Raw genomic sequence first — 23,896 nt, 5'->3', positions numbered from 1 at the left:
AGAGGTAGGCAGACACACCCAGTATTCTACAAGCATGAACCACAGGCCACTGCCTATTTAAAAGCACAGATTTCTTAGACAAATCCCCTGTCTACTGAATCAGATTCTCTAGAAACAAAGACTGGGAATCTGTATTTTTATAAGTTCCATGTGTGATTATTCTGTACACTAAAGTTAGAGGACCACTGCTATTTATATAATATCTTCCCAAGTCAGTGCTTTATTTATAAATGTCAAATGTTGGAAAATAAAATTGATTTAATAAAAAATCCAATGATAAGTATTATAGAATAGTTATTTTCCTTCTGCCACATTAATATTAGAAAAGCATTAGTGAATCAACAATAAGACAAACATTCTAAGGTCATAGTTTTTTAATATTAGTTGAGGTCACCATGGTAAAAATGGAAGTGGAAGATTTAAATGTTTCTACTTTCAAATAAAGGAGTTAAAATATATAAAATCTGAGTATTGGAATAATGTCAAAAGTAAAGCAGATTCATGATCATTGAGTGAAGTCTAAGTCCACACACATAGGAAGGGAGGGAGAGAGAGAAGACAAAAGAGAGAGAGGAAAGGATATAGTTCTATTTGTTTTTTTCTAAATACAATAAAAATGGGGGGGAAATTCGTAAAATTTTATAGGAAAAGAAAAGGATTCATTACTGAAAACCAATTAGGTTTAACAAGTTTCTGTTTTTAGGTCTTTGAACCTAGAAGTCTTCTAGTGAAGATCAAATATACATTCCTCATAGAGAAGACCAAAATCTCCTCCTGTGTGCTAACCCCATTGTCTGATAGATATCAGGTATTTATTATAACATTGTTGTCATTGTGCATGTTTGTATGTAATTCAAGAACCAAAACATAAATAAACAAATGAGACCACTGTGTAAGCCCCAGTACAACAGTAATTCTGTGCTCTGGCTTAGAGATTGGAAACAGATGTAAATATTTGTAATTATGCATGTTTCAAGCTGCCTTTTATGCACAAAAACAGTTGCTTTGGAAATTCTGGGTGGAGCTGGCCTGACATGAACATTACTTGTCTTTCTGAAGTGTGGAATGAGACATTATAGTAAATGCAAGCACATTAATCATGAAATGAAATTTTGGGGAGGTCACTTACTTGTGAACTTCTGGCGTCACTCAAAAATGAAAGTTTTCTAACCGCTTGAGTCATTTTCCTATGTTTATGAACTAATATAATCATAAGGTGGGAAGGAACTTTATGGAGGGCAATTGTTCCTTCTCACGGACACTTTTCAGCCATTCCAAGTAGATGGAATTGGGCTTCATTTTCTGACATATAGATACATCATTGGAACAAAATACTAAGCAACCTCCCCAAGTAGGCATTAATGTGCGTGTTAAACTCCAACATCCATTTTTCCTTTTTCCCTTTGTAATTGGACTCCAGTGTTTAGCTGATTATAGTCCTCCTTGCTCAACAGCTACCTTTCCCATCCTCTCCTGTAGCTAACTGTGACTAAGTTCTGGACAGTTTCATGTAAGTGAACATACATCAGACTTCCAGGAGGTCTCCTTAAATGAACTTCCTCCCTTTTTCAGTCATGCATAAATGAAGTCCCTTCAAGAATAGAAGCCACATATTGAGGCTGGTAAAGTATATAGATGAGAATTTAAAACACAGAACAGTGACACTGCCCTACCAACTTGGAAGAGCCTACCTCCAGAATTCTCTTATGTGACAGAGAAATAAGCATCTATCTTATTTAGGCCACTAATTGTTTGTTTGTTTATTAGTAGTTGGACCACATTGTATACAGAACACAGATTAAATTCAACCAATATGTATGGCCAGAAACTGTTCTATTATTTGAGGCTATAGTGGCAAACAAGAATGGACATGGTTTGCTAACAGGTCAGCAAACCAAGATCCATGGCCAAATCTCCCCACTGACCGTTGTGGTAAATAAAATTTTACAGGAACACAGTCATTCCTATTCTCCATTGCTGTTTTCTTGTTCCAATGACAGAGATGAGTAATTGTGACAGAGACTTCATGACCCCCAAAGCCTAAAATAATTACTATCTGGTACTTACAGAGTCAAAAAAAAACTGACAGCTCTGATCTAGTGGGAGATGAAGGCAAATAAGTGGAGACTTAGCCTAGTGTGTGGTGTATACAATAGGAAGGGACCTGGATGCTAGCATAGAGGGCAGGGAATAACCTGGGCTTGAGAGACCGAAAACATTTCCCAGAGTTGGTGATGTTTAAGAGGAACTTAGAAGAATGAGTAGGTTAACCAGATAAATGCATCAATGAGAGCACTCCAAATTGCAGAAACCGTGCAAGCCCAAAAGCCAAGAGTGACAATGCTGCCAAGTGAAATGACTACTGAGAATTGTCGCCATGCAGTATAGAAGAATAACACCAACTTTAGAGGTGGCTACAGAGAGGAAGCCAAGAAGGCACGGGATGGAACTTAGTATAAAACTTTGGAAAAATCAAAGTCCTGAGTTCACTTGTTAGTGAACTTTACCAGTTATTTGCTTTTTAAACGTCATTGTCTTTATTTTCGTTTAAAACAGTTACAACTTGATTTAGGAATGCAATGAAGTACGATTTTTTTTTTTTTACTTTAAGGCTGCAGGGGAAGTTTTATTACCACCCCAGTGCTCATACTGAAAGCCACAGCTTTGCAGAGTGGCTGAGAGTGTGTCGGGGTGAGATAGCAGGTGTAGAACTCACCCTTGAACCAACCTTGCCTGCTAGTCCTGGGAGCCAAAATTGAGTATGAATAAAAGTACTTGGGTAACTTATTGAACTGCAGAGCTCAGGTTCCACCATTTAAAGACACTGATTCTACAATCTGGGCTTGGGCTCAGAAATTAGAAATTTTAAGATGTCAAAAAGGTAATTTCAATTAAATTGATCCAGAAGCTATTCTGTGAAATATTGCCTTAGTGCAGACCCATACCTGAGAGCCTTCTGGGACACTGGAAAAATTCAGAATATTGGGTGACATCCTGATGTTGTGAATATAAATTTGAGGGTGGTGCACTTGAATCTGTGTTTGAATAAGCTCTCTGGTTGATTCTAGTGTGCAATAGTTTCTAAAAAACATATTTTTATAATTCTGGTTCTGTGGCACAAACCCATCAGCATTTACAGCGCTCAACGCACAGGCAGGAGAGTAAGAGGCGGTGTCTCTAGGATGGTGCGACCGAGAACGGGCAGGACAACACTGACGTGAATGTGTAGCAACCGTGGGCTCGTGTCTCTTGACTGTTTTCTGCTCTTTCCTCCTTTATGGTTCATGGATCTCTCACCTTGTTCTTGAGCCATTTCTGACTTCATAGCTCCACATAAAGAGAAAAATCGTCAAAGTGTTCATGGAGGCTGTGAACAGAGTCACTGTTTGATTCAGGAATTACTTTTCTTGGTGTAATTTCTGAAGTCACCGTCCTTTCATGTCCAGCTGTTAACTAATCTTCTCTCATAACACCTGACGTGAATGTAGAATTTAACTTCTTAAAAAGCACCTTCATGTACATTATCCCTTTTGATCCTATAAAAGGCTCTGCAAAGTAGGCATGGATTATGGTATTCATTTGCCAGACAAAAATGGGAAACTCTGACATGACTCTAGCTGATCAGAAAAGAAGCCCAGGCTTAAACCAAAAAACTCTGGCTTCAGTTCTACAGCTTAAGCGTTTATGCACATTTAACGTTATAAAAGGATAACCGGGTAAGAAGTGACTCTTTTGAGCAGATATAAAACACGCACGCACCACGCACACACGCACACACGCACGCACTGGAAGATAGCTATCTCGCAGTAAAAGGCTCTCTCTTATCCATTCCCAATACAGCAGTCTCTCCAGGTATCTATGAAGAATAGATGAGGTTCTGGCAAAATCTTAGCTGACTCTCTCCACTACTGAGACTTTCCCCGAATTATGTCCTCAACACTAATGCTGAAAAGGCTATTCTCTGTGCTGATCATATTGGACGCAGTGTGAGGTTTACATACACACATCAGTCTTTTCTAATTGTCCCAATGAATAACCCAAGTTTTTCTCATGAATGGGTCATTTTTCAGTCCAGACAAGAGAAACTGTTCTAGACATTTCAAGCAGAGAAAGAGCTCATAAAAAGAGCTGGTTTTAAAGGTATTGAAAGGGCTGGAGAAGCACTTGTGGGAAAAGAGTTTTAACTAAAAAAAAATACAACTTCAGAACTTCCAGAGATCCATAGCTGTCAACACGCAGGAGTTTAAACCAGCTGCTGCTGCTGCTGCTGCTGGATGGCTGTCACTTACTTACACTGCTGAAGGCACCTCGACAACCTTGCATCAGGAGGCCAGCCTCCGACTGGCTCTCACCTTTGAGACCACCAAGGAGCCTGGAGTCTTGAGCACCCTGTGGTAGTTTCCTTGCAGCTGCTGCGAGAACCAGGAACAAACTACCTTCCGTCTTCATCTTGCCTTCTCATCTCTAGCCAGTTCATCCCCTTGACAGAACTTAAATGGAAAGCAGCTGACAAGGGAGTCTAGGAAATAAATTTCCCAGCTTCTAGCCTCTTGTTATAGAAGACCCCAGAAAGGTAGAGACGGAGATTAGTCTCAGTGGAAAATTGATGGCAGAATCTGGTTCATCAAAACCACCAAAAAGTTTAAAATAACCTTATACATCACATGATGAAAAGAACAGAGATGTAAAATAAGACAGCATTAGGAGAAATAGGAATGTATAATTAAAAAGCTATAAATTTAAACCTTTATTTTGCACACATATATTATTCTAACTAAATTCAAACCTCTTTCTGGAGGTATATGAATTTAGAAATGATTTGGAATTTCTGTTTCAGCTGAATTCTTTTATTTTTATTGGCCCAGAGACAGAACATATTTTCAGGGTATAGACATGTAGGATTCTGGGTATCCATATAATAAGCTGATTTGCACAACGTATGAAATTTGAAAGTGCTTAAAATCAAACTTACATGAACATGAAGAGAACATTTTAAGTCTTAATCTGAAATGAGAAAACTCCTTTAAATGTAATACACATTTCTTGAACTCCAGTTATGTTTACTTATGTAAGTTCCATCTGCATTTACTATACAACTCAGATTTGCTGTTTAACAACAACTTTGAATTACTTACTTGGATTCTATTTGGTGCACAAGGATGCATTTGATCACAAGATAATTTTTGAGACATCAGTTTTCCTCAGTTCCCATCACATCGTAAACTGGCATGTAGTTAACTCATATTAAACATTTTAAAAAATAGCCACAATGAAGAAAATAGAAGTACAACCTAACAAACATTATGTTTCAATTAAATTTGGTCAATAGTGCTGCCTTTTTTACCTTAAGCAATGCAGGTACTAAGTGTTATATGTGAAAAAATGTGTCCTAAGAAAACTTTCTTTTGAACAGACAATATAGTTGTACATGCAAATACATAGAAACAAGAGAATTGTGGGAAAATGTTGAACAAACATATATTCGAACAATTTCCTCTTCTAGATGACAGAAATAGGAGAAATTGTCTGTTGAACTCCACCTACAGCCTTGATAAAATCAACAAGGTGAGATAACAAAGGAAAAATACATTAGAAATCTCTAATTTTTGTGATAATACAGGTGACATTATGCATTTCTTTCAGATCAAAAAGGTGCTTTACCAATTAACTTGGCAACTTCAAAAGACTAATCATTTAGGGTTAAGGATGTATACAGGAACTTTCTGTACTTTCTGTTCAATTTTTCCCCTCAGTATGGTAGAACTTGAGTGTGAACAAAAAGAGTAGAAAATAGATGTAATACTGGTAAAGGAATATGCCACAGATCAGTGTTTTTCAAATGTGAGCATTGTTAGAATGACCTGGAGCACACGTGGAACAAATTACTGGGTTTAGCCTCTAGAGTTTCTGGGTACTACTTTATGAGTTATGGAGATATAACAAGAAGTGTTGAATCATCTGATAATTACGAATGCTTTATTTTTTAATAGCATTTGAAATTCTGTAGGGAAGGTGACATGAAGCCATTGTTTTATAAAAATATTTAGGAGATTTCACGTCTGTGGTCAGTTTTAGATGTTCAAGAGATTTGATTTATTTCCTTTGGGATTTTTTTAATTTACTAGTTGTATAAATAGTGCTAAAATGTTCAGAGAAAATATCCTATAGTTCTTTAAACTTAATAAGTTAATTATATATAGCAGAAGTAGAAGTGATAGCTCTATGCCCAAACACACAAACAAAAATTCAATCATCTAAAACATTCTGAATTTTAAGCATTATTTTGGAAAACACCCATACTTCTATTGTTAGCCATTGTTTCAAAAAAAACAACCACATCTATCTTAATGGTTTGCCCCCTGGAAAGAAAGTGCTCAAAGTACGAATTCTAGCCCCATGCCACTAGCTATAGAGACAAAAAACAAAACAAAACCCTCAAAACAAACAAACAGACAAAACCTCCTCTATTAACATGGCTCACTGTCATCTATGAAGACTTACCCAACTGAAACAGCCCACTATCTTGCTGCATTTTCTAGGGGATGAAGAGTGGATGATTCCTGAAGGTGTGTTCCTTGTGAAACTTCGTTCTGTCCCCTTGTTTCCCATGGTATCTGATCTTCCTATCTATCCAATCATCTTTGAGCCAAGGTTTATATTTTCTTTAAGATAACAACTAGACAACCAAAAAAATTAATACATATTAATGAACAGATGATAAACAATTTTCTTTCTCAAGTAATATAAATTTATTCTAACAGTAATCGCCAAGAGGCAACATAGTCAATGTCTTTACCTTTGAAATCTAGTTTGGAAGTGATTATAGTTGTGGAAATTCATGGTCCAAGAATACTTTAGACTCTCTAAAGCAAGAATAACAAACACAGTTGACCCTTGAACAATAATGGGTTAGTGGTGCCAACCCTCCTCAAATTTGAAAATTCTTGTATTACTTATAATTCACCCTCCATATAAGTGGTTCACATCCACAGATTCAACCAACCCCAGACTGTATAGTACTGTAGTATTTATTATTGAAAAATTTTGTGTATAAGTGGACCCTTGCTGATCAAAGCCATGTTGTTTCAGGGTCATACTGCGTTTATGCTGTTACTACCTTATCCTATGTCCACAGACATTTATAAGCAATTAAACCACTCACATAATCTTTCTTGATACAGCTTCACTACTGATAAATCAGAACTACAAAGTTAAAGTTATTTGTCACTCCAAGCTTAGGGTAATACATATATTAACAAGACCAAATATAAACTTATAGATGGTTTCTGAATAATCCTAAGAATGGGAGATATATTGACAAACATTCACAGGAAATCATTACTCCAATTTTTATAAAAGGTAAAATGGATAATGTATCAGTTAGCTATTGGTGATTAAAAAAAACCACTACAACTTAGTGGCTTCATACAACAAGCATTTTATTATACATTTTCAGCTTTATAGAGGTATATTTAACAAACAAAAATTATATATATTTATATTATACAAAATGATGTTTTGAAGTATGTAGACATTGAGAAATGATAACCACATTGATCTAATTAACATATCCATCAGCTCATACAGTAATTGTGTGTGGGTGTGGTGAGAACATCTAAGATCTACTCTTTTGGCAAATTTCAGATATACAATATAGCAATATTAACTACCATCTCCATGCTGTATATTAGATCTCCAGAATGTATTCATTCTGAATAACAAAAATTTTGTGTCCTTTGATCAACATCTCTCCACACCCCTCACTCCCCAGCCACTGGCAACCACAATTCTACTCTGTGCTTCTGTGAGTTTGACTCTTTTAGATTTGTATATAAATAAGATCATGCAGTATCTGTCTTTGTGTGTCTGACTTGTTATATCTAGCATACTGTCCTCTAGTTTCATCCATTTTGTCACAAATGACAGAATTTCCTTATTTTTAAAGGGTGAACAATATTTCATTGTATGTATACATCACATTTTCTTTATCCATTCATTGATGGACACTTACTTATTGTAAATAATGATACAATGAACATGGAAGCCCAGATATCCTTCAAGATATTGATTTCATTTCCTTTGAATATATAACTAGAAGTGGAATTTCTGAATCATATAATATTTTTGTTTTTTAAGTTTTTGTGAATCTTATATTGTTTTCTACAATGGCTATACCAATTTATATTTCCACCAACAGTGTACACACAAAGGTTCTCTTTTTCTACATCCTTACCAACACTTACCTTTAATCTTTTTGACAATAGACATTCTAACAGGTGTCAGATGGTATCTTATTGTGGTTTTGATTTGCATTTGCCTAATTATTAGCCATGTTGAGCTCTTTTTCATATACCTGGTGGCCATTTGTATGTCTCCTTTTGAGAAATGTCTGTTAAAGTCCTTTGCTCATTTTTAAATGGGCTTTGTTGCCATAAAGTTGTGTTTCTTATATATTTTTGATATTAACCTCTTATCAGATGCGTGGGTTACAAATGTTTTCCTCATTTTGTAGGCTGTTTCTTCACTCTGTTGATTATTTCCTTTGTGGTGCAGAAGTTTTACTTTGATGCAATCCCACTTGTCTGTTTTCACTTTTGTTGCCTGTGATTTTGAGATAGCAAAATTCATTGCCCAGACCAACATCAAGAAGCTTTTTCCTGGGGACTTGAATCAAGATGGTGGAGTAGGAGGACCCAGAACTCACCTCTTTTCATGAACAGATTAAAATATATCTACATGTGGAACAACTCTCATTGAAAACTAACTGGAGACTAGCAAAAAGACTCCTGTAACAGTAAGGCTGAAAGAAAGATACACTTGGAATCAGGAAGGAAGGGAAGAGAAGTGATCATGTTGGGACCTAACAAACTATACTTTAATAAGAACTATCAGAAAGAAAAATTAAGAAAACAATCCCCTTTGCAATCATATAAAAAACAATAAAATTTCTAGGAATAAACCTAACTAGGAAGTGAAAGACTTATACTTTGAAAACCATAAAATATTGATGAAGGAATTTGAGAATGATGCAAAGAAATGGAAAGATAACCCATGTTCTTGGATTGGAAAAATTAATATTGTTAAAATGTCCATACTACCCAAAGCAATCTACAGACTTAATGCAATCCATCTGTGACATTATTCACAGAACTAGAACAAATAATCCTAAAATTTTATGTAGAACTATAAAAGACCCCAAACTGTAGCAATCTTGAGGAAAAAAGAATGAAACTGGAAGTATCACACATCCTGACTTTATCCTACAAAGCTACAGTGATCAAAATAGTATGGTACTGGCACTAATCAGACACATAGATCAATGGGACAGAATAGAAAGCCCAGAAATAAACCCAAGCAATTATGGTAAATAAATCTACAACAGTGGAAACAAGAATATACAATGGAGAAAAGACAGTCTCTTCAATAAGTGGTGCTGAAAATACTGGACAGCTACCTGTAAAAGAATGAGATTAAAACACTTCCTCACACCATATACAAAAGTAAACTCAAAATGGATTAAAGACCTAAATTTAAGACCTGAAACCATGAAACTCCTAGAATAGAACATAGGCAGAACACTCTTGGACATAAACTATACTAATATTTTTTTGGATCTGTCTCTTAAGGCAAAAGAAATAAAAGCAAAAATAAACAAATGGGATCTAATAATACTTAAAAGCTTTTGCACAGCAAAAGAAACCATGCATCAACAAAACAAAAAGACAACCTACTGAGCGGGAGGAAATATTTGCAAGTGATGTGACTGGTACAAGGTTAGTATCCAAAATTTGTAAACAGCACATACAAATCAATACCAGAAAAAAATAGCAACCAACAAAACACTAAAGAACCCAATTAAAACTGGGCAGATTTGAGTAGACATTTTTCCAAAGAAGATACACTGATAGCCCACAGGCACATGAACAAATGCCCAACATCACTAATTATCAGAGTAATACAAATCAAAACCGCAATGAAATATTACCTCACACCTATCAAAATAGCTATCATCAACAAGTCTACAAATAACAAATGATGATGAGGATGTGAAGAAAAGGGGACCCTAGTACACTGTTGGTGTAATTGTAAATTGGTGAAGTCACTATGCAAAACAGTTTGGAATTTCCTCAAAAAACTAAAAATAGGACTACCATATGACTATATATATATGTGTATATATATATATATGTATATATATATATATATATATGTATATATACATATATATATATGGAATATTACTCAGCCATAGAAAAGAATGACATTCTGCCATTTGCAACAATGTGGATGGACATAAAGAGTATTACGCTTAGTAAATTAAGTCAGACAGAAAAAGATAAATACTGTATGTTATCACTTTTATGTGGAATCTAAAAAATAAAACAAACAAATGTATATAACAAAGCAAATACAGACTCAGAGAATAAACTAGTGGTTACCAGCGGGGAGAAGAAAGGGAGGAGGAGCGAGATAGAGGTTTGGGATTGAAAGATGCTAACTACTATGTATAATATAAATAAGCAACAAAGATATATTGTTCAGCACAACAAAGATACATTGTTCAAGGAAATATAGCCACTATTTTGTGATAACTTTAAGTGGAGTAAAATCTATAAAAATATTGAATCACTATGCTATACACCTGGAACTAATATAATATTGTAAATTAACTACACTTTAATAAATAAGAAGTTTATTCCCTATATTTTCTTCTCATAGTTTTACAGTTTAAGATCTTACGCTCAAGCCTTTAATACATTTCTAATTGATTTTTATATATGGTATAAGAGAATGATTCAGTTTCATTCCTTTGCATATGGATATCCAGTTTTCCTACTACCATTTATCAAAGACATTATCTTTTCTACATTACATTTTCTTGGCACCATTGTTGAAGATCAATTGACTATAATTGCATGGATTTATTTCTGGGCTCTTTATTCTTCATTCCATTGGTTTATATGTCTGCTTTTTTGCTAGTACTGTGCTGTTTTGATTACTATAGGTTTGTGTATGTCTTATAATCAGATATGATGCCTCCAGCTTTGTTCTTTTTGTTCAATATTACTTTGCTTATTTAGAGACTTTTGTGGTTCCATATAAATTTTAAGATTGTTTTTTTCTATTTCTATGAAAAACACCATTGAAATTTTGCTAGGGATTGCATGGAATCTGTAAGTCACTTTGGGTAACATTTATTATTATTCATGAGTCTATGGGTAGTTCAATAATGTTGGTCAGACGCAGATGATCTTCTTTGGAATCACTCACCTGTCTGTGTTCAGCTAGTTGGTCTAGATAGTATCTGCTTAGCATCTCTGCTCTCTCTCATTTTCCAGTTGGCTATTCTGAGCTTGTTCTCATCATGGAGCAGAATTCCAAGAAACAGTGGAAGTGCTTAAGTCTCCCTGAGCTTTAAGAATTGATACATCATATTGATACTTCCACCATATTCTGTTGGCCAAAGCATGTCAGAATCACCCCAGATTCAGAAATGAAGGAAACAGAGTCCACCTCTTGATTGTAGAAGCTATAAAATTACAGCACAAAAGGTACTCTTAGAGGAATCATGCACTCAGTCATTTTTGTTTATCTTTTTTTTTTTTTAGTGGGGGCAGGTAACTAGGTTTATTTATTTATTTTTTTAACAGAGGAACTGGGGATTGAACCCAGGACTTCGTGCATGCTGAGCACACACTCTACCACTGAGCTATGCCCTCCCCCCTTGCATTCAGCCATTTTTGCAATCAATTTACCACAGTAATTTTCTTCAAATACAAAAATCACAAGTATAATTTCAGAATAAATTATCAAATGGATTCAACTTCAAAAATTTTTAAAACCAGATCATTCTGTAATATGTGTTGAAAATATGGCAGCATGTATGTCGTATTTTACAGTTTTAAGTCAAAGCAGTAGTTAGGTGGATTTGTAATAAATTAAATGGACATATCCAAACATGTTTATTTATAGAAAAGTATAAACTTAAAGAGACATTTCCAGTAGCAGAACATAAGATTTTCTTCTCAGTCCTATCCTGTAACACTTATCACCATTTATCAATGACTTGTATGAAAATGTGATTATCCAAATAGAAGATGACATGAATCTGGAAGGAATAGATAGTGTTCTGGATGACAGAATTAGTATCCCAAAAGGCCTTGACAGGATGAAAAAAGGGATTACATTAAATGCGGCAAATTTTAAAGTAAATAAACTTAAGGTATGGCAATAAAATCAAGATCTCAAAATGTCCAATTATAGACTGCTTCACCTGGATAAGCATCTTAAGGGTTTAGATAACAGTGGCTTCAATCATAACCAACAGTATGTGCAATTTATATTACAGATTTGTGAATATAGGTCACATTAGTACATGATCATTCTGTATTCTAGAATAAAATAATTTTTTTGTCCACAAACCTCAATGCTTACTGTGACTTGCAGCTAGACTTGAATATAATAGTAATAATTAATTTTAGCGCTATTTCTGAATATTGAATATTGAATTTCAGTTAACTTCTCAATGCCATTTGAAAATCAATTTCTTTGAGCATCCAAATTTTCATTAATTAGTAAAAGAGCATTAAAAAATTGGTAATATTCTGAGTCAAATAGCAGATATTTTTACGTATCACAGCCTCTGATTATAATGTAATAAAATTAGAAATTAATAACAAAATGTATACATACTATCAGAAATGAAAATAAGAAAAAAATGGTATCTAAGTTTTGTACTATTAACAGGGATTAAATTTTAAAAAATACAATGATTCCTTAACTTAAAAATAATTGCAGTTATGTTTTACATAATAATTGATGATATGTGCTCAAGTGGAATATATATTCCACTCAGAGGAATATATATAGAAGTATGATTTTTAATTTAAAAGGCAGGGATAGACTCCTGGCTTTAGCTTAATATGTAAAAACCTGGAAATAATGTAACTCCCATTTTAACAAAAGGAAAAGTCATTATAATTTATAAAGTCATTACTTTTCTGAATTCAACTGATCAATGAAATTTTAGGCAGCTACTTTATATAGACTTCCAAATATTTGGGGAGCAATAAACTCATTGATGAATTATCCTCAACCGTTCAGTGAGAATAGTTTAAACCTCTGAGACCCAGGGACACAAGGCTTGCCTAATATTGAGGCTGGAGGAGGACAACAGAAAACCCCCTGACTCTCACCAGAGGGTAGCAAGCATTAAGTATCAAGCCCCAGCAGTCAGTCACTTAGGGAAAGACAAGAAATAGGCAGACCTTCAATAAGGCACACACACACAAGGAAGACCTAAAGCTGGGAGTGAAGTCGACTTTGAGAGAAACTTTATGGCCAAGCATGCAAGAATAAGAAATTCTAGAGAATTTTGAAGCCAATTATGAACTGAAGGTAACCATAACAACAACAACAACAACAACAAAACCTCAAACCCAGCTCAACTCTGAGCATGACTGACCCAACCCTAAAACTAACAGCCAAGAAGCTTTGGCCCAGAATATGATTTAGCAGTGAATATTCCATAGTTACCTAAACATAGTGGGTATTCTGATTGTGGAAACTTCACAATGGTGAGACATATTCTGGACTGAAAAATACTAAGTCTCAACAAATTAAAACAATTTAAATCTAACAAAGTAACTTCACCAACTGAAGTGTAATTAAAGTAGAAATCAAGAACCAAGATATCTGAAATATTCTCCAATATTTGTAAATAAAACAGCACACTTATATATCCCATGGGTTAATAAAGAAGTAAAATTTGAAAATATTTTGTACTGAATGAAAATAAAACATATACATAGATATTGTGTGTATATATATATATATATATATATATATATATATGAAATACTTAAAAGCAAATTTATAGCAATAACACTAATAATAGAAAAGCAGAATTATCTCAAGTCAATGATATAAAATCCCCTTTTAAGAAAAAGATATAAAAAGAGTAAATTAACTCAAAGTAAGCTGAAGAAATGAGACAATTATCATACAAGCAAAATAAATTTAAAATAGCAATAAAATTAAAAGATGGTTCCTTGAAAAGATTGATAAAATTGATAAATCTCTAGCCTGACTATGCAAGAAAAAAAGAGAGAAGCAAATTACTAACACCTGTAATGAAAGAGAGGCCATTGAAGCCTAGGCAAGTTAGAACTAAGATAAGAGAATATTATAAACAACTTTATGCTTTTAAATCCATTTACATGAAATGGACAGAGTCCTTAAAAGATAAACGACCAAAGTTCACTCGTAAAGAAATAACCTGAATGACCCTGGAGCTATTTGTAAACTAATATTTAGTTTAAAGATCTTCTCACAGACTTCTGGTTTCTGGTTGAATGTAAGGAGTTTGGAAGTCACTACTCCATCCAAACAAGTAGTAAAAAGCTAAACAGACTGAAAAACCAGCTCTTCCTGGATCCATAAGAGAGGGGAGGACACAGCACAAACCGCTGCCCCCAAGATTAGAGACACAGGCAAACAATACAGGGAGGCATGTCTTACTGGGGCAGGAAGTTCTTTCCTGATCTGACGTATGGGCTTTGGATAGAGAAGTCCTCTCTCCATCAGGGTGGCTTATTCGGGGAGATGTAATGCTCAGCATGTCCGCAGCCATCGTGGCACTTTACTGACAGCTGAATGGAACTGGCACGCGTAGAGAAGTGCGGCCGAATGGCAGAGAGAAGGAGACGGAGACTTGATGAGCCCCTAGAACCAGTTGCCTGCAACTCCAGTCAAGTTATGCTTTCCAATTGTTTTCCTTTCTTGCTTAAGCTAGTAAAAGATTTATTTACTTTTATAACTTTTCAGTTGTGAGTGTGTCACTAGAACCTGCATATCAACAGTAAGGAGACGTTTATTAAACTCTGAATATAACTTTACATCTATATTAAAATTTGCATTTAACATAAATTTACATTTGTTTTGACTACAAACATTAAAATATTAATAGAGTTTGTGTGGTGTGATCATGAGATTTTCCCCCCATATTTCTCTACTTTTCTATTGTTTTAAATGTGATTATTTTTATACACTGAAAATTAGGAAAACATAAAATCGTGCACAATGCTATATCCCATAAATTTCAGAACTACACATTTAATTTGATTTTTAAATGCATCAGTGTCTACATGAATTCAGACTGGACTTTGTCTTATTTTGTGTGTATGTCAAATTATCTTTCAATTACAGCTCTTTAAAAAAAAAAATCTCTATAGTTACTTCTATCCTAATGCACCCTGGGTTTTACTTTCTCATGTGATAAGTCAGTAGGCTGGGTCTCAGCTACTTCACTATTAATTATTGCAGTATTTCTTTCATCTCATTTAATATACTATCAAAAATAGAAAGGATAATTTTCATAGTTTACTTAATGTATTATGATTTTTGATTCTTTGTCAGATAGTTTAAAGCACATAGCATGTAATTACTCATCAGTTCAGAATTCTTTTGAGTGCCAAGCTGAGTAACAAAGAATGTGTATACCTACTTCACTAAATTATTCTACATCCTCAGTTTTTATCTAAGATTAATACAAGGAACAACTGTATGAAGACCCATTTATATTTTCAGTAAAAGTAATCAGTTAAATTATTTCTAAAAGCTGTCGTCAAATGTGTTATGAATGGCCCATTGTAACAAATATCTTTGAAAATTTAGGTTTTTTGCTTAAGTTCATTTTGACGTTAGCATCTTAGCTACCAAATATCCTTCTAAATATTAGAAATTCCATGACACTCCAAATCCTCCCAGCACTCCTCAGATATTATTTGGCAGGGAAGGAGTGCTTTTCTTTTTTTCTGTCATGATCATATTTAATTTTAAATACTTTTAAACCAGCACTGAAATATGAACTCATAAGCCTCTTTTCTTCTCACTGTAGATATTATGTAATTTATAAATTCTTCAGTAATCAGCTCAGCTTATTCAGTGTTTCAACCATTTTCTAAGATTTCAAAAATAAAAGATTTTAAAAATCATATTGTAATGATTGATAAATAAATAATTCCCAGTAGAGTTACATAAAAGAAAGATAAACTGAAAGTTACCAATTTGCTCCTCAAGAGATGGCTGCTTTTAAAGGTGTTTACAAATAATCTCCCTGTAGTCTTGTATATATGTTCCAATATACCTGTGATATAAACACAAAATCAATAAATGTATGTGCTCTATTAGTCATCTGTATAGTCTTTTAATCCATTTTCACTTTCATAATACTCTATAATCCTAAATAAGATATTTTAAAATAAGCTTTTTGCATAATGTCTTAGGTTTATGTTAAGAATATTCAGCACAAAACATTTATTCAAACAGAGAAAAATTTCTACTTACTGCACTTTTCATACATAACTAACAATATTAAAAGATCAATTTGCTATGGGAACTTTCAATGTACTACTGGTTTACACTGTTTATTATTTATGTCAAACCAGATTAATGCCTTTTCTATAAATTTAGTACCTTTATTAGCCCATAATTATTTCAGAAAAAGAGCTATCTAGTCAAATCTACATGAGGAATTTTATAGATACGGATTTTTTTTTTCTAAAGCCATCAATTCTAAATGGACCCATAGTTCAGCCCTTTCCTGCTTTAGGGAAGAGTTTCACTTGAACCTTTGGTGACATCCTGAAAACAAATTGCTCTCCATGTCCTAATACAAAGACATTAAAAATTCTATCTTGTAACTCTCCTATCCCTGTCCTTTCTCCTTAAATAACTTTTACATAAGCTAATATTTGGTACCTAGGGTTTTCAGAATGGACTTAAAAAAAAGTCTGTCCTTCTAATTGGTGCATGACCAGTCTCCTATTCTCCTGTCAGTGTCCAGCTGACGAGAAGCAGAACAATTTGACAGCAATGTGTGTGGTGGCCAGTGTTTCCGTGGAAAATTGGAGGAGAGGGGAGCCAACACTGTACCGTCTAGTGTGTGATTTTACATCAGACCGCTTTTCTTAATAAAGGGAAACAAACCACAAATTGGAGGCAGCAAACACAGGGATCAAAAATGGGATTTTTATAGTAAGTGCTATTGTCATTATCTCACTCTTTGACTTCCTCGGAAGGACCACACAAGTTTCATAGAAAGACTATTGTGAGAATCAGTAGCCAATTATGCATAGCACAGTGCAGATATCAGGCAAGGTCTGGGATTGAGGCCATTTTAAATTTTTTTCCAAGTTGAAAAATTATGATAAGTTTGTGTGATGAAGATTAAATCTCATTCAACTTGATATTGCTTCTCTCTTCTTAATGCCCTAAATGGCTCTAAATTTATAGTAAAATGGGAAGGATAACATTTTCTCTATTTAAGTCAAATGAAGATTTTTGCAAGAAATGACAAGTATAAAAGTATTTAATAAATTTTAAATATGTACATAGAATATTATGCTGTTATCAGTAGTCACCAACCTATCCCACTGGATACTTTACTGCTACAATTGCCAATTCTGCATTATTTTAGTACTTTTTTCCCTGCCTTGACCAAATACACAGCCACAGAATAGTATCTTGGTTTTTGTGAGCTTTTTGTGTTTCCCAAGAAAATTAATGATGTTTAGGAATTTATGGCACTGTTGAAATATATTTTTATGTCTAAGGAAACATGTCTTCATTGATACTAGTTATTATTTAGGATTGCATCTTAAAATTATTCTGTAGAAACTTTCAATAAAATATTTTATTTCTCATGGATACTTAATATTTTGTTGTTACTTTAATAAGTACACTCATATTTAGGCTTAGAATGAATTTTTGTGTCTTCACATTGCCTTAGTGCTCTACTAGTGCTTAACCAGGAGCTGTGTAATGTAATGGTTACATTTTATTCAATTAAAGTCTAAATTTGTTCTGAGTCTCTTGCTGGCTTGGCCTTACTTAAAGGTAAGTAACTGTACGTATGGAGCGGTTTTATGGATGGTGGGAACGTCCTACAATCAAAAACTGACTTTGATCCCCTGTACTTGAAAGTTATTAATTTAGGATAATTACCCTCTAGTGGAAGGAGTGCTATAAATCATTACAAAATTTTCAGATTTATTCCGAGAACAGGTTTCGATATGGGCAAAAATGGAGAATATAAAGGTCGTGATCCCCCAAAGTAGCTAGGAGAGGTAAATGGTACAGAGAAAAAAAGTGTGATACACATGAGTTTGAAGAACTAGAACTAAATTAGAATCTGTTTACTGTTACCAGTCGTTGGAATGCTTTTTCATGGAATATGAACAAGAGAGAGAAGGGGGCAGAAAACCAAGGATCTCAAAATCCATGGTAAAATAACCATTTTTCAAATTTAACTATTTGCCTTTCAACATTGGCAGGTTTAAAGAATAACCTTGCTGATTTTCATGAAACAAAATGAAGGACAGATGACAGTGTCAGCCTGACAAAAGTGTCCCCTCATAACAGTTTTACTCTCAAGATCAGGTTTTCATTTTGTTGTAACTCCAATCAAACATAGTCAAAGTATATTCTGTTCTTACTGAGTATTTTAGTTTTCCAAATAGCATTAAAGCCCAATATTTTCTCTAAATTACCTAGTAAAGTTAAAATGCAGGTATGTTTGTCTTATTTAAAGTGAATTGTAATGTAATAAGACTGTATTTTCACCATGTCAAATCAACTCAGTCTATAACAGCAAACAATGACAACTGAAAAAAAGGTTCTTTTGCATTTTGTTTAGACTTACAGTGGAGTGAAAAAACTCTCAGACTTAAAAAACAACAACAACAACAACAAAAAACTGTTTGCAAACAATTCCAAGACAGAAAAGGAAAATAAACTTCTAATTTAATTGCAGTGCTATATCTCACCAATGGCAAAGGACATGCCGAAAAGAGCTCAAATTCAATTAAGACAATTAAATGTTCATACAATTTTATTAACCATTTACTTTTTAAAACAAATGACTGCTTTAACAAACTCAGAAAAACAGAAAAGCAGATTTCATATCTTCCCTCTTAAAATGCCCTGAAGTCACTCATGTGTATATAGTGTGTAATCAAACCCATTGCTTCTTCCACCCTCATTATTTTTCCAAAAATGTTTAAAGTCTGCTTTTTAGATGGCTTAACATAGCATGATCTTCCCCTGATCACCCTATGCTCAGTGTTCTCACCTTGTTATTACTCCTCTTGCACGTATCATAAGCTTCCTTACACTGTTTATTATATTCTAGAGGATTTATGCCTTAACTGTTGAGTTGTATGGAGGGTCTTTTGAGATCAGGACTACTGATGTGTCTTCCCCGTCCATACCACACGGCACGTTTTTCTCCCTTAGGGTTGATATTCAAAAATATCTATTACTGAAAATACTGGAGAGGATGTCAACAAAGTTGAGAGTTTAAGGAGTTTACATTTAGAGCAGATCATCACGGATGGGTCTGTTTAAAAACTAGATTTAACCTGGATAGAAAAATGTCGAACTAAATACTGAGCACTGTAACTGCTTTGTTTCCTGTTAGTTGTGGGTGATTTATTTCTTCCTGAGACTATCATTTTCATGATGATAAAAATAATATTTAATTCTGCATGTTCTATTGAAATATTATTTTAATAAGTATGCTCTGCAATAAACTGGAAGAGTGTGTACTCTATGTAACTTTATAGAGCACAGCTGATAGCATAGACCAGACTGTAAGAGGAGAAGTTAAGTATAGATGGTGGCTGTAAAATGGGGCCAGTTGTACGTACAAATAAGGTAATCAGCAAACAAAATCTGTCTGCAGAATGATCTGCAAATCAAGGAAATGACTTCCCTCTGAACTGAAGAAAAACATGCTTCTTTCAAAAAAGTGGTCATACAGGCAAATCCATGATAAATAAGAGATGTACAGTGTGTTCTTGTTGTCGTGGTAGAGAAAAACGTAGGGGCACGCAGTACACAAAGAATGTTGAGGTAGTAAAGTGAAATTAAACAAATATCTGAGAATAATAAAAACTCTTTTGTTAGAAGAGTTAAAATCAGTGTGTTTCGTTTTGTTTTTGGTATTTGATAAAACTGCTGCTGAATGGCTAGCAGTTCAAGACAGCCTTGAAAATCTAAGGAAAAAACAATGGAGAATTAGAATGAACTGCGAACCATGAAACACTAATTTCTGAGATGCTCCTTCAAAGAGAGGTTTCTCTGTCCAGTTAATGGAGGAAAGTTTACGAATTTGCTCATCTTGGAAAGAACAATACACTAGCATGTCAAGGTCTGAGACTTACAGCAGAAAAACACAAATTCAAACATACACACATAATATTTGGTTTAATATTATTCAGCTCCAAATGCAACCTAACACTCATGAAAGTGTCAAAACTAGTATTCTGTTAGCAAACTTCGGGAGAGTAGTACAATGTTCTCTTCTGGAGCAGGTGAAAAATATCCTGATTAACTGTGGTAGTGTTTGATGACGACTCCAGATTACTGAGTTCATATTTATTTAACCAAATGTTTATGATTTTAAAATATATTTCTCTGAGCCTTGCATTCTTCTTCAAATTAAAATGTCTTGGTAGTATAAACTAATATTTATGTTTAATAGATTTAGCAGAAAGTTTACAGAAACCATTAATGATTTCAAAAACTTTCTATTTTATATGGGGACTCATACTTTTGAATATTGTAAATATTCAGCTTTAAGGATATAAATTATAAGCATCACTTGCTACAGGACGGGAATAGTCATGATAATAAGAACCTTTTCTGGAGGGATTATTATATCGCAGGCAGTGAGAGCTTACTCCTCACTAACAACTGGGATTCCAAGAATTTTTTTTTTTTATGTTAGTGGCAGGATTTCTATAGATTTGAGTCTTCAGATGTCAGACTCTGAAAGTATGTAAATTTTAAGCTTATTACCCTGGAAGTAAAGCAGCAATCTCTAGGAAGAAAGCTTTTTAAATATCAACATAAAAAGTGTCACAAAATGTTGCAGTGGCATTTACTTAAACACTGGAAAGAAAGGAGGTAATAGCAGAGAGAGTAATATCAGGTGATGTCCAGAATGTGATTGCTATAAATTAACTAATAAAGACTAAATTAAAAAAAATCTATAGACTGATACGAGACGTGCTTTGTTTCCTTTGATTTAGAAAAGAAAATTTTCTGGTAATTTTCAGGTGTTCCTGCTTCCCCCCATTCCTTGCTATTGCTATAGCTTTGACTTAAAGATGGGAGAATGGAACTGGTAGGAAACCAGCTCTCTAGAGGACCATTATTGCCACAGCATCACTGCTGTTCTGAAAATCTGTTTCTGTCCCACCGAAGACCGGGAACTGGCAGACCGGGAAGGTGATCAGATTGCAATCAGCCCAGGAGTTATCTGTAATCAGGATGAGGCAGAGAAAAAGACACGGGAGGCTGGAATGCAGGAACACTTATATCATAGGACTCCGAAGCTGAAAATAGAAGTCTGTGTAAAACTTCGGAGAAGAATAGTCTTCAGAGAGTCAGAGAACCATCAGTGAAAGCAGCCTGTTGATAGGTGAACAAAAGAAGCCTTTGTGTGAACACAGGCTAATTAAGTCTCGCAATTACCAAAAGAGCTTTCTTTTGTGTGGAGAAGAGAGACATGAGAGTGATGTACAAGTTCAGCTTGGAAATACTTATTCAATATATTCTTTGGGGGAAGGGCTGTTTGCCTATTAAAGCAATGTCACCCGTTTCCCGCTTTGAGGAGACCTGGGGAGAGTGGGAAGAGAGGGCTTCTAAAGTAGGTGAAATTGTTGGCCATTAAAAGTGCCTTTGACTCAGAGTTTCAATGGATTTAACCTTTATTAAATATAGAACCCCTATCAAAATAGCTATAAGCTGAGAGAATTGCTTCCAACACACACTCCTTTTCTTGGCAGTCATAGAAAAAACAAAGCTTGATAAGCTCTCGGGGCTGAAGTATTCTTCTCCCATATGGGAGTTATTATTTCCAGTTCAGTGTGTCTCAAAGTAGGGGTCAGGTCTCCCAGAGGCCAGAGGGGTCTGAGAGGGTTAACACAGAACAGAGCGACAGAACTCTGAAGCGATCAGTGCTGATGATGGTGGTGAACTCAGAGCTACATAAACCAGATGAAAAGACCTCAACTTACCAGCCTAGCCCTCAGTTCCTGTGTTCAGACATGTTCCATCTCCAAGAGGGGGCTCCAAACCGCTACTGGATGGCTGTGGCCACAAGGAAAATTTATGGCAATCAGGAGGCGCTGGTTTATCTGGGTGGGAGGCATGTAGTCAGCCTGAGAACCAAGGGGAAAGACTTAGAGCAGTTTCAAATTTGTGAAGGAAGTGGACAAATCTCTATGGATACATAAGCCCAAACCCCAGGTGCTCCAAATAGTCTGGCCCCAGAAAATGTGGACTCCAGTGCCTTTGTTTTCTCCATAAGTTCTTGTCCGACTCTTTTCGAACAATTCCTGCTGTCCTTAATCCTTTCTCTTGGCTCTTGAAATCTACCCAGGAACATTGTATTTCAGAACATTAGAAATGTCTCAGGAATGCATGGAATAAGTAACAAGGATTTCATTCTGGTCTGCTTAATTACTGCCGGCTTTCTGAGCCTTTCTCAGGCTCTTACAATCAGGGACAAACAAGTAAACTGAGAGGTGGGATAGAGATTTTGATGATCATCAGAATCAGCTCTTTCATCCTTCACAAACTTTACTCAGAGAACAGCAAATAGACTCCCTTCTTTTTCCAGCCTTGTTGACACCTGTAGTAATTACTTCTAGGAAGGTAACCCACTGAGGCAGTATTTCACTTTTCCTTAATTGCACAAGTACCAAGTTCCACACTATCAGCACTGATAGGCAGTGACATCCTCCTGTCAGCCAGGTAATTTGTTGGCAGAAAATGCCACAGACACTTTAGTTTCCATCTTTCAAAATGCCTCATGCAAATGAGGCACAGTAATTAGTGCTGACCTTCCACTATTACCAGTTGTCAATCAGCTGAGCATCCCTCCCAGAGACCGTCTGCCTTATTCCAGGCAAAAACATGGGCATACACCACATCATGGGAGCTTTAGGGAGTGTAAGAGGGCATTGTTCTAAAAATTAGCTTCCTAATAGAATACAGTGATCGACTCATGGAGGACAACATGGTATAATTGTTAAAAAACAGTGTTTTTCAAAATATTCTCCACAAAACCTGTGTCAAAATTAGATGCCTGATGTCAGTTCAGATTCTGAAGCCACACTCAGGTCTACTAAACAAGAAGACCTGCATATGAGGCCCCTGAAAATAAGTTTGACACAAGCACCTTACAAAATTCCGTCACACTGAAGTTTGGGGAGGATGGGTTTAAAGTTAATCTATGTGCATTCACAACCAGAAAGCCAGAGAGCTGGCTTTCCCATCACTAAGTTCAAGAAACATTGTTACATTTGTTTGTGTGAGATCCATTGTTTTTTATAAATTTGTGAACAAGGTATGTTATCTGCCCTTAAGGATTTTAAAGTTTCTCACCCTAAGAACCATTTAATCAAACACTATAGAATGGAAGCAGTAAAGAACTCCTTTTAAGAGAGAAATACACAGCAAGCACTGAGAAAACGCCATACATCTGAATGTTTCTGTTGCTTTATCCTGTCTGTAATATGATGTATTAATATTTAGTAGTTGTTTATAATCAAAACTGTAGCACAGATTTTAAAGGATCCAGCCTTAAGCCCAGGATCAACTAATCTGGCAATCCAGGAAAAGTATGCACTTAAAAACTTTGTTGTTTTCAGATATGTGCACATATCTGTGAAATATCTGGAATTTAGCTTATCTAGAAATCTGTAACTTTTCTAAAAATGTTTGTGTTTCTTTAGCAAGAATCAGCAGGTGATTTATAATGATCTTTTATTTCTGCATGAAATAAAACGACCATTCTAAAGACAGTTGACATTTCCCCCTCCAG

General features: G+C 34.9%; 1 long non-coding RNA gene across 1 annotated transcript; it reads right to left on the bottom strand.

Moving 5' to 3' along the window:
- Positions 1–6,530: 6,530 nt before the first annotated feature.
- LOC116663099 lies at positions 6,531–22,288 on the bottom strand. The gene is made up of 3 exons (XR_004319150.1): positions 22,086–22,288; positions 16,065–16,147; positions 6,531–6,676 (listed from the first exon to the last, which is right to left on the bottom strand). It is a non-coding gene; the product is annotated as an uncharacterized LOC116663099 (long non-coding RNA).
- Positions 22,289–23,896: the final 1,608 nt, after the last annotated feature.

The sequence above is a fragment of the Camelus ferus genome, chromosome 1 (assembly GCF_009834535.1).
Source record: "Camelus ferus isolate YT-003-E chromosome 1, BCGSAC_Cfer_1.0, whole genome shotgun sequence".
Classification (NCBI taxonomy): domain Eukaryota; kingdom Metazoa; phylum Chordata; class Mammalia; order Artiodactyla; family Camelidae; genus Camelus; species Camelus ferus.
This window is presented reverse-complemented; position numbering and strand designations above follow the sequence as displayed.